Below are 12285 nucleotides of genomic sequence, written 5' to 3'. Positions count from 1 at the left end.
TCTGTGTTTTCCTGCTCAGTCTCAAATATAATACCATATTAAGTGCAATAAAAATAATGTACTTGAATTAACATAGCTTTCTATTTTTTGTTGTTTTGAGTGTTTCATATAACCCATGCTACTCTCTAACTTATTATGTTGCCAAGATTGGCCTTGAACTACTGATTCTTGTCTCTACCTCCATAGTACCTTTTTCTGAAGCTAGAGTCTCATTATATGCACCTCAGATTTGACTCAGACTCCAGATTTTCTTACCTCAGCCTCATGAGTGCTGAGATAACAGGTGTGAACTATCACACTTGACCTACATTGCTCATTTTTATAGAGGAAAGTGATTGTAGCTCTTCATATAGAAATAATACAAGTGCACAAAACCTTTCTTTCCATATATATTTTAAGCTATTACTGTGCTCTGCATATTGTAAAGCTGCTTTAAGGATGTGATCATTTAATAAATTTTTAAGATTTATTTATTTTGTATGTATGAATGCTTTTCTTGCATGTATGTATCACAACATGTGCATGCCTGGTGCCCATGGAGGTCAAAAAAAATGGTAGCAAGAGATTCCCTGGAACTGCTGAGCCACCTCTCCAACCCCTATGTGATTTTCTTCTAATCTCCTATATTATTGTTTTGTTTTATATTATTTTAAATGGTTTGTATTTTTTTATATGATGATGTATATCAAAATTAGGAAAGATGAGGATGGTAGTTAAATATTTGAGAGTCATTCTAGAAGTAAGTCATGATTTTGGAAAGGGTGGGTTAAAATCCTTCAGAAGAGTTCAGTGAACAATTTTAATATTTATATATTTTGCCATTTATTGTTCAGAAAATTCATTTAAAAAAATTGAAAACCATAGCCTTGTCTTAGAAAGTATATTATGAGCTTTAAATAAAAAAAATCTAAGAAATTCTGTAAGTCAGAGTAGTATGTTCAGGATTACAAGACAGTTTCCATGACCTGGGTGATCACAGCCTAAAAAACTGTCACACATCAAGCCAATTAGAGTGGGTTTCAGAGTTAATCCTCAAAATCAATCAAGGCAGATGTGTGTGTGAAGTGAAGAGGGTTTGCTGTAAAGCTCATATTGAGTCAGAGAGGCAAAAGGGCAATGAAAGATGGAAGTTACCATACAAGCCAGGACTAACTTGAAGAGTACCACAAAAGAGAAAGGTCGAAATACAAAGAGTCTCAGAATCATGTTAATGCCAATTTAAAACTTAAGAAAATTTTGCCTTCATAGCAGAAGCCCTAAGTTCCCATTACACACAAAAATCTTCTATGACCTTACAAAAATCCCATATCAGAATCTCTCTTCAAAGTCAAACTTTTGCTATTTGCTGATGATATGATAGCATACATATGTGACCCCCAGAAATTCTACCAGGGCACTCCTATAGCTGATAAATACCTTCAGTAGTGTGGCAGAATATAAGATTAATTCAAAAAATCAGAATCCCTCCTATATACAGATGATAAACAGACTGAGAAAGAAATCAGAGAAACATCACATTTCACAATAGCCACAAACAATACAAAATATCTTGGGATAATTCTAACCAAAATAATGGAAAGACCTACATGATAAGAACTTTAAGTCTTTGAAGAACAAAATTTAAAAGATATCAGAAAATAGAAAATCTTCCATGCTCATGGATAGGTAGGATTAACAGAGTAAAAATTGGAATCTTACCAAAAGCAATCTACAGATTCAATGAAATACCCATCAAAATCTCAGCACAATTCTTCTTGAAAGAACAATACTAAATTTCATATGGAGAAACAAAAAGCCCAGGATTGCCAAAACAACCCTGTACAATAAAGGAACATCTGGAGGCATCACCATCCCTGACTCAAAGTAATGAAAACAGTAATGAAGTTTCATTTCATTTCAGAAAACAGTAATGAAGCCAAAGTAATGAAAACAGCTTGGTATTGGCATAAAAACAGACAGGTGGATCAACAGAATCAAATCGAAGACCCTAATATTAATCAACACACTTATGAATAATTGATTGTTGACAAAGAAGCCAAAATTGTACAATGGGAAAAAATTATCTTCAACAAATGGTGCTCGCAAAACTGGGTGTCAACATGTAGAAGAATGCAAATAGATCCATATCTATCCCCATAAACAAAACTCAAGTCCAAAAGGATAAAAGACCTTAATATAAATCCAGCCACATTGAATCTGATAGAAGAGAAAGTGGGAAGTAGCCTTAAACGCATTGGCACAGGAGACCACTTCCTAAATATAACACCAGTAGTACAGAAACTAAGAGCAACAATAAATAAATGGGACCTCCTGAAACTGAGAAGCTTCTATAAAGCAAAGGACACAGTCAGTAAGACAAAAAGGCAGCCTGCTGAATGGGAAAAGATCTTCACCAACCTCACATCAGACAGAGTACTGACCTCCAAAATATATTAAGAACTCAAGAAATTAGACATCAAAATACCAAATAATCGAATTATAAAATGGAGGTACAGATCTAAACAGAGAATTCTCAAAAAAAAAAACCTCTCAAATGGCCAAAAGACACTTAAGGAAATGCTGTATATCCTTAACTCATCAGGGAAGTGTAAATCAAAACAACTCTGAGATACAATCTTACACCTGTCAGAATTGCTAAGATCAAATATACTCATGATAGCTTATGCTGGAGAGGATGTGGAGTAAGGAGAACACTCCTCCATTGATGGTAGGAACGCAAATTTGTACAGCCACTGTGAAAATCAGTATGGTAATTTCTAAGAAAACTGGGAATCAATCTACCTCAAGATCCAGCAATACAACTTTGGGGCATACACCCAAAGGATGCACAGTCACACCACAAGGACATTTGATCAGTTGTGTTCACAGCAGCATCATTCCTAACAGCCAGAACCTGGAAACAACCTAGATACCCCTCAACCAAAAAATGGATAAAGAAAATGTGGTACATGTACACAATGGAGTACTAATCAGTGGTAAAATACAATGACATCTTTAAATTTGCAGGCAAATGAATGGAACTAGAAAAAAAATCCTGCGTGAGGAAACTCAGACCCAAACAGACAAATATAGTATGTACTCACTCATAAGTGGTTATCAGACATAAAAGCAAAAGATAACCATCCTACAGTCCACAACCCAGAGAGAAGCCGGAACCCTCTTCCAGAAAAAGATGGAAGAGATGCAGAGATCCACAAATAACCACTGGGCTGAGCTTCTGGAGTACAAATGAAGGGATGGAGAAGTGATAATATACGTAAAGAGGTCAAGATCATGATGGAGAAACTGACAGAATCAGCTGACCCGAGCTAGTTGGAGATCACTGACTCCAGACTGAAAAATGAGGAAGCTGCGTAGGATCGAACTATGCCCCCTGAATATAGGTGACAATGGTGTCGCTTGGGCAGTATATAGGGTCACTGGTAGTGGGATCACGATCTAACTCTAATGTATGAATTGACTTTGTGAAACCCATTCTTTATGGAGAGATAGCTTGCTCAGCCTAGGCATGGGGGTGAAGCTTGGTCCTACTTCAAAGAGGCCATGGGACAGACTTAGTTGACTTCCCAGGAGAGACATTACCCTCTCTGAGGAGCAGATGGTAGGTGGAGTGGCGGGAGGTAGGGAGCGAGAGGAGAGGAAGGAGAGGGAACTGGGATTGGTATGTAAAAAAATAAATGAATAAATAAAATTAATTATAAAAAAGAGTATCTTCAGTGTTAGAAACTTCTAATTTAAATAACAATGACTTCTTCAATATAACCTTGTTTATTCTTGTTTTGGGTTTATTTTATTCTTCTTTTTCTCATTTCTTAAACTGGGAATTTAAGATTTTTCATTTTAGTCTTTCATCTTTTCATTGTATACACACTCAGTGCTATGAATTTTCCTCTCAGCATTGATTTAAGTTACATTCTACAATTCTGGTACATTGTATTTCCATGTCATTATAGTTAGTTTTCCTTTTTTTATAAAAAAAAGCATAGATGGCTTTGAACTTAGAACATCCTAACTGTCTCTTGAGAACAGGAATTATAGGTATTCATTACCATTCTTGGCTTCTGGTTTTATCTTTTTCTACTGATATCTTTAAAATCTATCTATAACATTATATTGAATGAGAATATATTGAAGAGTGAAACAAGTCTACTTCATCCAGTTTATACCTGGAAGTTTGCACATCTTTATTCTTTTTAGCTCCTGTCTAAATTTATTTTCTCAAAGTCTTGTAGTTTCAATTTTTTTTGAATTGGACATTTATTTGGTGTTATGGAGAGGAAGAAAAAGGGGAGAAAGGAGGGGAAGAGAGGAGGGAATAGAGGCTGCCTCTCAGAGAGAGACAAATTATTTTTTTCAGAATAAAATATGAACTGTTATTATATATATATATAAATTATTCATTTTCCCAACACATCTGTAAGGCATTAATTTGAAAAACAGAAAATCTAAATTACAATCTTAAAAGATTTTACTTACTGCACTCTCCTAGAGCAAAAAAAGGGCAATAAATAAAATAAAAAGTATAATAATAAAATAAATAAAAATAATTAAACAATAAACTAATAATAAAAATAAAACAAACAATAAAAATAAAAAATAAAAAGTTTAGAGGTAGTTCTATGTATGGTTATCTATCTGTAGGCCAAGTAATAAGGCAAATTGGTTAGCACTAAGGATGTATCTATTTTTCTACAAATGATTAAGTATTCATCATATCTGGTATCCCATTACTTTGGTTACAGGAAGCTGTTTTTTCCAATACTTGCACTTTTTCAGTGTTCCTGCCTGAATTTTAGCCGTTTTTCTATTTATTAGGATTTCAAAAGTTTAACAGATAAAACTCAAGATGTGTAACTTTTGAGACCAATTAAAACTTTAATCAGTTTGTTATATTACTTGTTAGTTCTAGAAAAGAAATGATTAACAAAAAAGTTGAAAAGATTGACGAAAATGTGGCTTTCTGAGAATTAGTTGAGTTTGGTTATTTTTTGCTGTTTATTCCAGTACACCTAGGAAACTGTACTGTTTGTACAGGCAAACAGATAATACCTGAGTCATTTGAAACCAAACAGAAACATTATTCTGAGTTTTGTTTTGTTTTTGAGACTGTTTTACTTTGTAGTCCAAGCTGCTCTGGAATTCACTATATAGTTCAGGTTGGCCTTGAATTCACAGCAATTCTCCTGCATTAGTCCCAAGTGCTGATAGCTGATATTACAGGTGTGAGCCACCATGTCTGGGACCCAAAATGGCTTTAAACAGTTATATAAGCAATCACTAAAAGATTCAAGATGCAGACTAGAGAGCATGAATGGATCCTAATTACCTCTTCATTTTAAAAAAAAAGGAAAATAAAGTTATACACATACTAAAAAGGGAATCCAGATTGGAATAGGCAAAAAGGAAAAGGATATTCCTCTATTTGCTGTCTTTTCAGTTCCATTTTAGTTAATTCAGAATAGCATTTTATAAGAAATATGGACAGATAGAAAATGCTAAAAATTCTGAAAAAGAAACTCATTGTTGAGGTACAATTTGTGGAAAGTAAAACCTTGTCAAAAGTGCTTGTGAGCCTAGAGCATGGAAGATAGTTCATGGTGCCTGGAAAAAGAAAATCCATTCATCTGCCATGTGTAATGGTTAATGCTATCAACTTGACAGAATCTAGAAATAGCTAGAAGACAAACCTCAGGGCATGTTTGTGAAGGAGTTTCTAGATTGTGTTAGTTCTGTTTCCTGGCTGCCAATGCAATGTGACCACAAGCCTCAAGTAGCTGGCATCGTGACTTCCAGGCCATGATGGCCTATGTCCTTCAAACTGTGACCACAAATAAATGCATCCTTAAGTTGCTTATTGTCAGGTATTTTTGTTTCAATGAGAAAAATAACTCACATATAGTACTTTCTCTCTTTTTTTCATACGATATATTTGATCATGTTTTAACCCTTTCCCCGTCTTCTCAGTTCTCCCCATTTCCCTATTCAACCAGCCTTATGTTCTTTTTCCCTTTTAAAAAACCAACAAAAACAAAAATCAAAACAAAAACAAGTAAGACAAAAATGCCAAAAAACCAACACTGAGAATTGAATAAAAGTATTCATTATCTTTCTATACAGTTGATCAAAACATATCTTTTACTCAACTACTCTAATGGCTTCCTACCTAAACAGCAGTCTACTTTAAATTTTCAACAGCTCTAAATGAAGGAATTATTTCATATGTACAGAAAGCTTGTCTTTTAACTTCCAAACTTTGTATATATACTAATTTGATAGCTTATCTTCATTGTCAGCTTTACTAAATTTAAAATGACTTAAAAGACATACTCCTGGGAAACTTGTGAGAGTAGTTTATAAGAAGCTTAGCTGAAGGAAGAAGACCCACCATTAATATGGGCAACATTATCCCATGGGCTGTGGGCCCAGGCTGAATAAAAAGGGAAAAAGGATAGAGGGCCAGTAAGATGCCTTTAATGGGTCAAAGCATTTGTTGTACTAGCCTGGTGATCTGAGTTTGATTTTTGAAACTCATGGTAGGAGAGAAACAAGTCAAAGCTGTCCTCTAACCTCTACATGCATACCATGGCATGCATGTGCCCACAATACACACACAAACACACACACACACACACACACACGATAATGATGATAAATATATAATAAAATGTAAAATGCTGGTGATTCAGAATTCATCTTTCTCTTCTTAATGAATGACCAGGTACATGGGGGTAGTTTACATATATGCAAAATATAAGATGGAAGGGGCATTGAGACTTTCACTAAGGTTGTGTCATTGTACACTTAAACTGATTTGTTTTGATTGTTTTAGTTAAGACTCTGTACTTAGATGTCTCAACAATGTTTTGTTAAGACTTTTAAGGGGACTTTTGAAGATGGATTAAATATATTTTGCCATATGAGATGAACCCGAGGCTTTAAGGGCCAAAAGTGAAATATTAGTATTTAAAGTGATAGTCTGGTATCAAGTTGACAAGGAGTGGACTTGTTAATCTTTAATCTTAATGGTTATTAGAATCACCTTAGAACATATATCTCTGGATACATTAGTGACGTGTTTCCAGGTAAAAATGGAAAGATCACCTTGAACATGAGCCACACCATCCTGTGAGCTGGTGTGATTTATCTCTCTCTTTTTCCAGACTGCAAATGATCTATTGTTTTATGTTCCTGTTGCTTCAGTCCACAGCTGCTACTGCCACTGCTACCATGTATTCTCCACTATGACGTTACAGCCACAAATAAAGTAACTAATACAAATATTTGTATCTGTCTAAACAGAAAGAAATCTCTATACTCAACTATTTCTTGACCTTAGTTGGTTTTTCTATAAGTAATTCTCAAGGCCAACATGACCCTCCACAATTAAGCAGCATCTCTTTCTAGTGTGATTCCTCTCCATACTCTGCCCCAGTTTTATGTCAAACAATGCTAAACCTGTGTTCTCACTCCCATGCTTTATATACTCAAACTATCTTTTCAAGATCCTTCATCAAAAATACTTTTTAATTTCTAAAACCTCCTAAGATATAGAAAAATAGAGGATCAGTGAAAGGTTACACAGGCAAAAAAAAAATTGCTGCTAAGCCTGACAGTCTGAATTTGACCTTTGAGACCCATATAGAGATGGAAGGAGAGAACTGAGGACTTCAAACTATTCTCTGACCTCGACAACTCTGTGGTGTACACACACACACACACACACACACACACACACACACGAATTAAATTACTTTATTAACAGGAAAATGAATGCAACCAAAAAGCCTATTTCAGATGTAGTGAGGAGCTGCGGGCAGGCCTGCTTTTCATCCCGCCCGGCTCCCACACAGCTAGCTTAGCCCTGGAAATAACAACACACAAATTGTATTCATTTAAACACTGCCTGGCCCATTATCTCTAGAGAGTTAGTTACTGGCTAACTCTCACATCTTGATTAACCCATTTCTAATAATCTGTGTAGCACCACGAGGTGGTGGCTTACCGGGAAAGATTCAGCATGTCTGACCTGGTGGCTGGCTCCATGGTGTCTGCCTCATTGCCCTCTTACCAGCATTCTGTTCTGTTTACTCCACCTACCTAATTTTCTGTCCTATCAGAGGGCCAAGGCAGTCTCTTTATTAACCAATGAAAATAACACATAGAAGGCCCACCTACAGCATTTCCCCTTTTTCTATTTAAACAAAAAAGAAAGGCTTTCACTTTAACATAGTAAAATTACATATAACAAAACAGAGTAAGAATTACAATACTTATATCTATTTTATTTTTATCATAATAATGGAAAACTATAACTAACCATTCTTCAACTCCATCAAAGACTCCAAAGGATATAATATTACCGAAGTAAACAAGAAGTAAGCAACTTCCAAAACTCTAGAAATGACAGAGACATCTTGCTGCCTGGACAGTCACCCAAAGTTCCTCTGTACCACTGGGGCATCCTTCTTCACCCTACAGGCCCATAGTATCCAAAGACATTTCCATGAAGCAGGAAATTTCAAAGGCAGTTCAGTCACTATCTGCTGTGTCCTGCAGAATGTCTCACAGACTCTTTCATGAATCAGGAACCCTGAAAGATCATCTCACCTTTAGGCAAGTTCAGCAGTCCTCTCTCTGCGGGTTCTCTGTGTCCAGTCTATACAACAGTCCAGGCAAGAGCAGTTTCTTGCCCAAAATGGCTAACCAACTCTATAAGGAGCCTCTTCGATGCCCATCTTCCTCTTGAAGTAGATTGGTGCTGCCAGGAGCAGACATGTCTCATTGTCATGAACAGCCCTAAGTTATTAAAACATTGAAAATGCCATATTCTTTGAAAGCTATGAAGAATGCCTATCTAACTAAAATATATCTCTATACCTAGAAAATCTAACTAACATGACTACAAGCTTGATTATTATCAATGATTATCCATTAACAACCTATGTTTCCTAATTATACATTACATTTTTAAGTGAACTACACAATCATAATACCTTAATCAAGATCAGAAATATATATACATATAATAAAATTGACCTTAAAATCCATACCAATGCAAATTATTCATATCTATATCCTATCCCCCTTTAAATGTAAAAGAACATTTATAAACAATAGTGGGAGAATTATTTGTATTCTGTCAATCATGTATTTTAATAAAACGCTGATTGGCCAGGCAGGAAGTATAGGTGGGTCAACCAGACAGGAAGTAGAGGCGGGGCGATGAGAACAGGAATATTCTGGGAAGCAGGAAGCTCCCTCCGCCATTCCTGCCCAGACCACTGAAGAAGCAACATGTAAGCTGCCTCCCCCCCCCCCCCCCGCTGGAAAAGGTACTGAGCCATTATGGCTAACATAGATCAGAATAATGGGTTAAGATAAGTCATAAGAACTAATAAGTAGCCAGAGCTAAGGGCCAATCAGTTGCTAATCTTACAGAGATCTCTGTGTGATTGATTTTCTCTGGGACTTGCCGGTTGTGGGGTACCGGGCAGGAAAAGATACCCCAACAAGCCGGCCCTCATGTTACATTCACGGAGGCAAATATCACATGGTGTACACACAGACTCTAAATACACGAATGAATAAACCAATAAACAAATACATCTTTTAAAAAGAGTAAAAAAAAGGAAATTTTGAGTTTTCTTGGCATACATACATTTATTTTTGTGTGGGAGATGGCCTAAGCATTTTAAAAAAGATTTATATTTTTGTGTGTATGAGTGTTTTATTTGCATGTATTTCTGTGTATTGTGTGCATGCCTGGTGCTTAGGGAGGTCAGAGGACATTGGATTTCCTGGAACTGGAGTTACAGATAGTTTTGAATCACCACATAGGGTCTGGGAATGGAACTTGAGTACTCTGCAAGAGTATCAAGTGCTCTTACCTGCTGAGCCATCTCTTTCCAGTTCCCCAACCTTTTTTTTTCCTGAGACAGGGTTTCTGCTCTGTAAGTCAGGATGTCTTTGAACTCACAAGAGATCTGCTCCAGAGTGCGGGGTTTAAAGATGGGTGTACCACCACCGCCCTGCTTAACCTTTTGTTTATTTTTAAAGATAGTGTCTGAATATGTAGCTCTAGTTGGCCTAAAAACTTGTCAATCTAATGCCTCTACCTCCCTAGTGTTGAGATTATATGTATATGACACCATATTCAGCTTTTACATTTTTATTTTCCTGGATCATTTATTTCTTGTCCACTCTGGATTACAATTAAATGGTTAAAAAATCAATTAAGAATAATTTGTAACACATAAAATTTTGTTCAATTGCCTTTTCAGGGTCCATAATATTTTGCATTGGAATACAGTCATGCCCATTCATTTATGCTGCTTACTTTTTGACTGTTGTATATAAAAAAAAAAACGCTGTAAAATTTAGAGGTCACCACTTCCTCATCTCTTAAATCTTGTGGGAGGGGAAATCCGAAGAAACTAAGGATTGCTTTTTCGATGTGTAAAACTTCACAATGCATAGAACCACCTCAGCTGAGGAGATTCAAACAGATGGAATCATCTAAGGGTCCTTCACTCATCTGGAACCTCTGATCAAGATAGCTGTACTCAGGCTGAAACCATCATCAGGGCATTTATATGAGGCCTTTATGGCCTAGGTAGTATATCAGTCATTTTCTCATTGCTATGAGCAAAAGATGAGTGGAAAGATTTATTTTGGTTCTTGGTATCAGTCATGACAAAGAGTTTGGAAGGACAGAGAAATTAAAATCAAGGCATCCAAAAAAAGGGGCTGAAGGCTGAGGAGTAAGGGTAGGAAAATGGCAAGGGCAGGCCAGTAACAAGCCTAAAAGGAGAGAGACAAAGACAGAGAGAGACACAGACACACATACACACACCGCCAGCAGGGAGGGGGGCAATGACTTGCTAACAAGCTTTTTCCTTTCCCCTATAGTCTATCAGAGTACTCAACCTATGGAATTGTACTAATTATATCCAGAGTAGGTCTTTCCACCTTATTCTTTCCTAGTTCCTTGAAAATCTGATCAAATAAATTATTAATATTAACTACCATGGGGGGGCCATGGGTCAAAACATTTTGTGTTACCAGGAATTAAATGGAGAACCAAGTGCTCTATCATTGAACTACAGCTCCACCTCTAGTTAGACTTCTTATATGACAGCTCAAAACTGTTCAACTTAACAAGGCAGTAGCTGTATCACCTTTTATGACTTAGCCTCATAGGTAACTTACTCTATTGTACTTAAGGGATCAAAAATTCATTCAGATTTAAGTCAGGGATATAAGCCCTATGTCTTGATGACAGGAGTACCAAGAATTTGCAGCTATATTTATATCTCCAGTTAAGGTTTTTCACATCATCTGTAGTAAGGACCCAGAATTATTATTCTGACCTAAACAGAGGAACATATAGGTATGTAATCATACAAGTTTTACAAAGGACTGTAATTGAGATCCTGACCATAAGAAAATTAATACTTTCCTCTTTATTTCTGACTGAGTCTTTTAACTCTGAAAATATAGATGATGTACTTTAGCAGTAGTATGCATGTGCAATGTCTGAGGTTTTATTTTCCCAGAACTACAAAAAGATAAGATGTCATAGGAGTAACTTTTGAGAATATAGAGAGGCCGGGTGGTAGTGGTGTAAGTCTTTAATCCCAACACTTAGGAGGCAGAGGCACGTGGATCTCTTTGAGTGTGAGGCCAGTCTGGTCTGCAGATCGAGTATCAGGACAGGTTCCAAAGCTACAGAGAAACCCTGTCTCGACCCACACACACACCAAAAAGAAGAATCTAGAGAGATTGGGGTATAGTAACACACACTTATAACATCAGCATTTAGGTAATTGAGGAGTATCATAATAAAGCTGACCTGCCTTTTCTTCTTCTTTCCCTCTTATTTTTTGAAGGAGGGGGTGAGACAGGGTCTCATATTGTCAAATCTGGCCTTGAATTCCTGATCATCCTGCCTCAACTACACAAGTGCTATGAGCATTGTATTATATCATCATATCCAGCTTTACATTTTCTTTTATTGTTTTCTTTGCAATGTGACTTTACAGCACTTTGACTCTAGATTACCTTCTGACTTGGTTAGAGAGAATATATCAGAGGTACATTGTAAATTCTAAGTCTAGGCCTCAAGAAGCCTTGCTGTTTCTCATACTTATAAACCTTCCTAGATATTATAAACAAGTCAGGGCTAGTTGCTGTTAGATGAATGAATAACAGATAGCCTAGAGTTCCTATCCTTTATCTCTGTCCCAACTGTCAGATAGCCTACCTTAGAAGCAGCTCCCTGCTTTA

At 36.4% G+C, this 12285-nt stretch overlaps 1 protein-coding gene across 4 annotated transcripts in view; it reads right to left on the bottom strand.

The window, feature by feature from the left end:
- Jade3 (jade family PHD finger 3) overlaps window positions 1–12285 on the bottom strand; it is a 149709-nt gene that overhangs the window by 92933 nt on the left and 44491 nt on the right. The window contains exon 5 of one of the 4 annotated variants that reach the window (XM_085684613.2): window positions 8608–8796. The exons of 2 other annotated variants lie outside the window; for them this stretch is intronic. The gene's annotated coding sequence lies outside the window, so the exon portion shown is untranslated. The remainder of the gene's footprint in view (window positions 1–8607; window positions 8797–12285) is intronic. One more of the 4 variants, XM_085684614.2, reaches the window with a different exon arrangement.

Source organism: Myodes glareolus, chromosome X (assembly GCF_982192425.1).
Source record: "Myodes glareolus chromosome X, mMyoGla1.1, whole genome shotgun sequence".
In the NCBI taxonomy this organism is placed as follows: domain Eukaryota; kingdom Metazoa; phylum Chordata; class Mammalia; order Rodentia; family Cricetidae; genus Myodes; species Myodes glareolus.
This window is presented reverse-complemented; position numbering and strand designations above follow the sequence as displayed.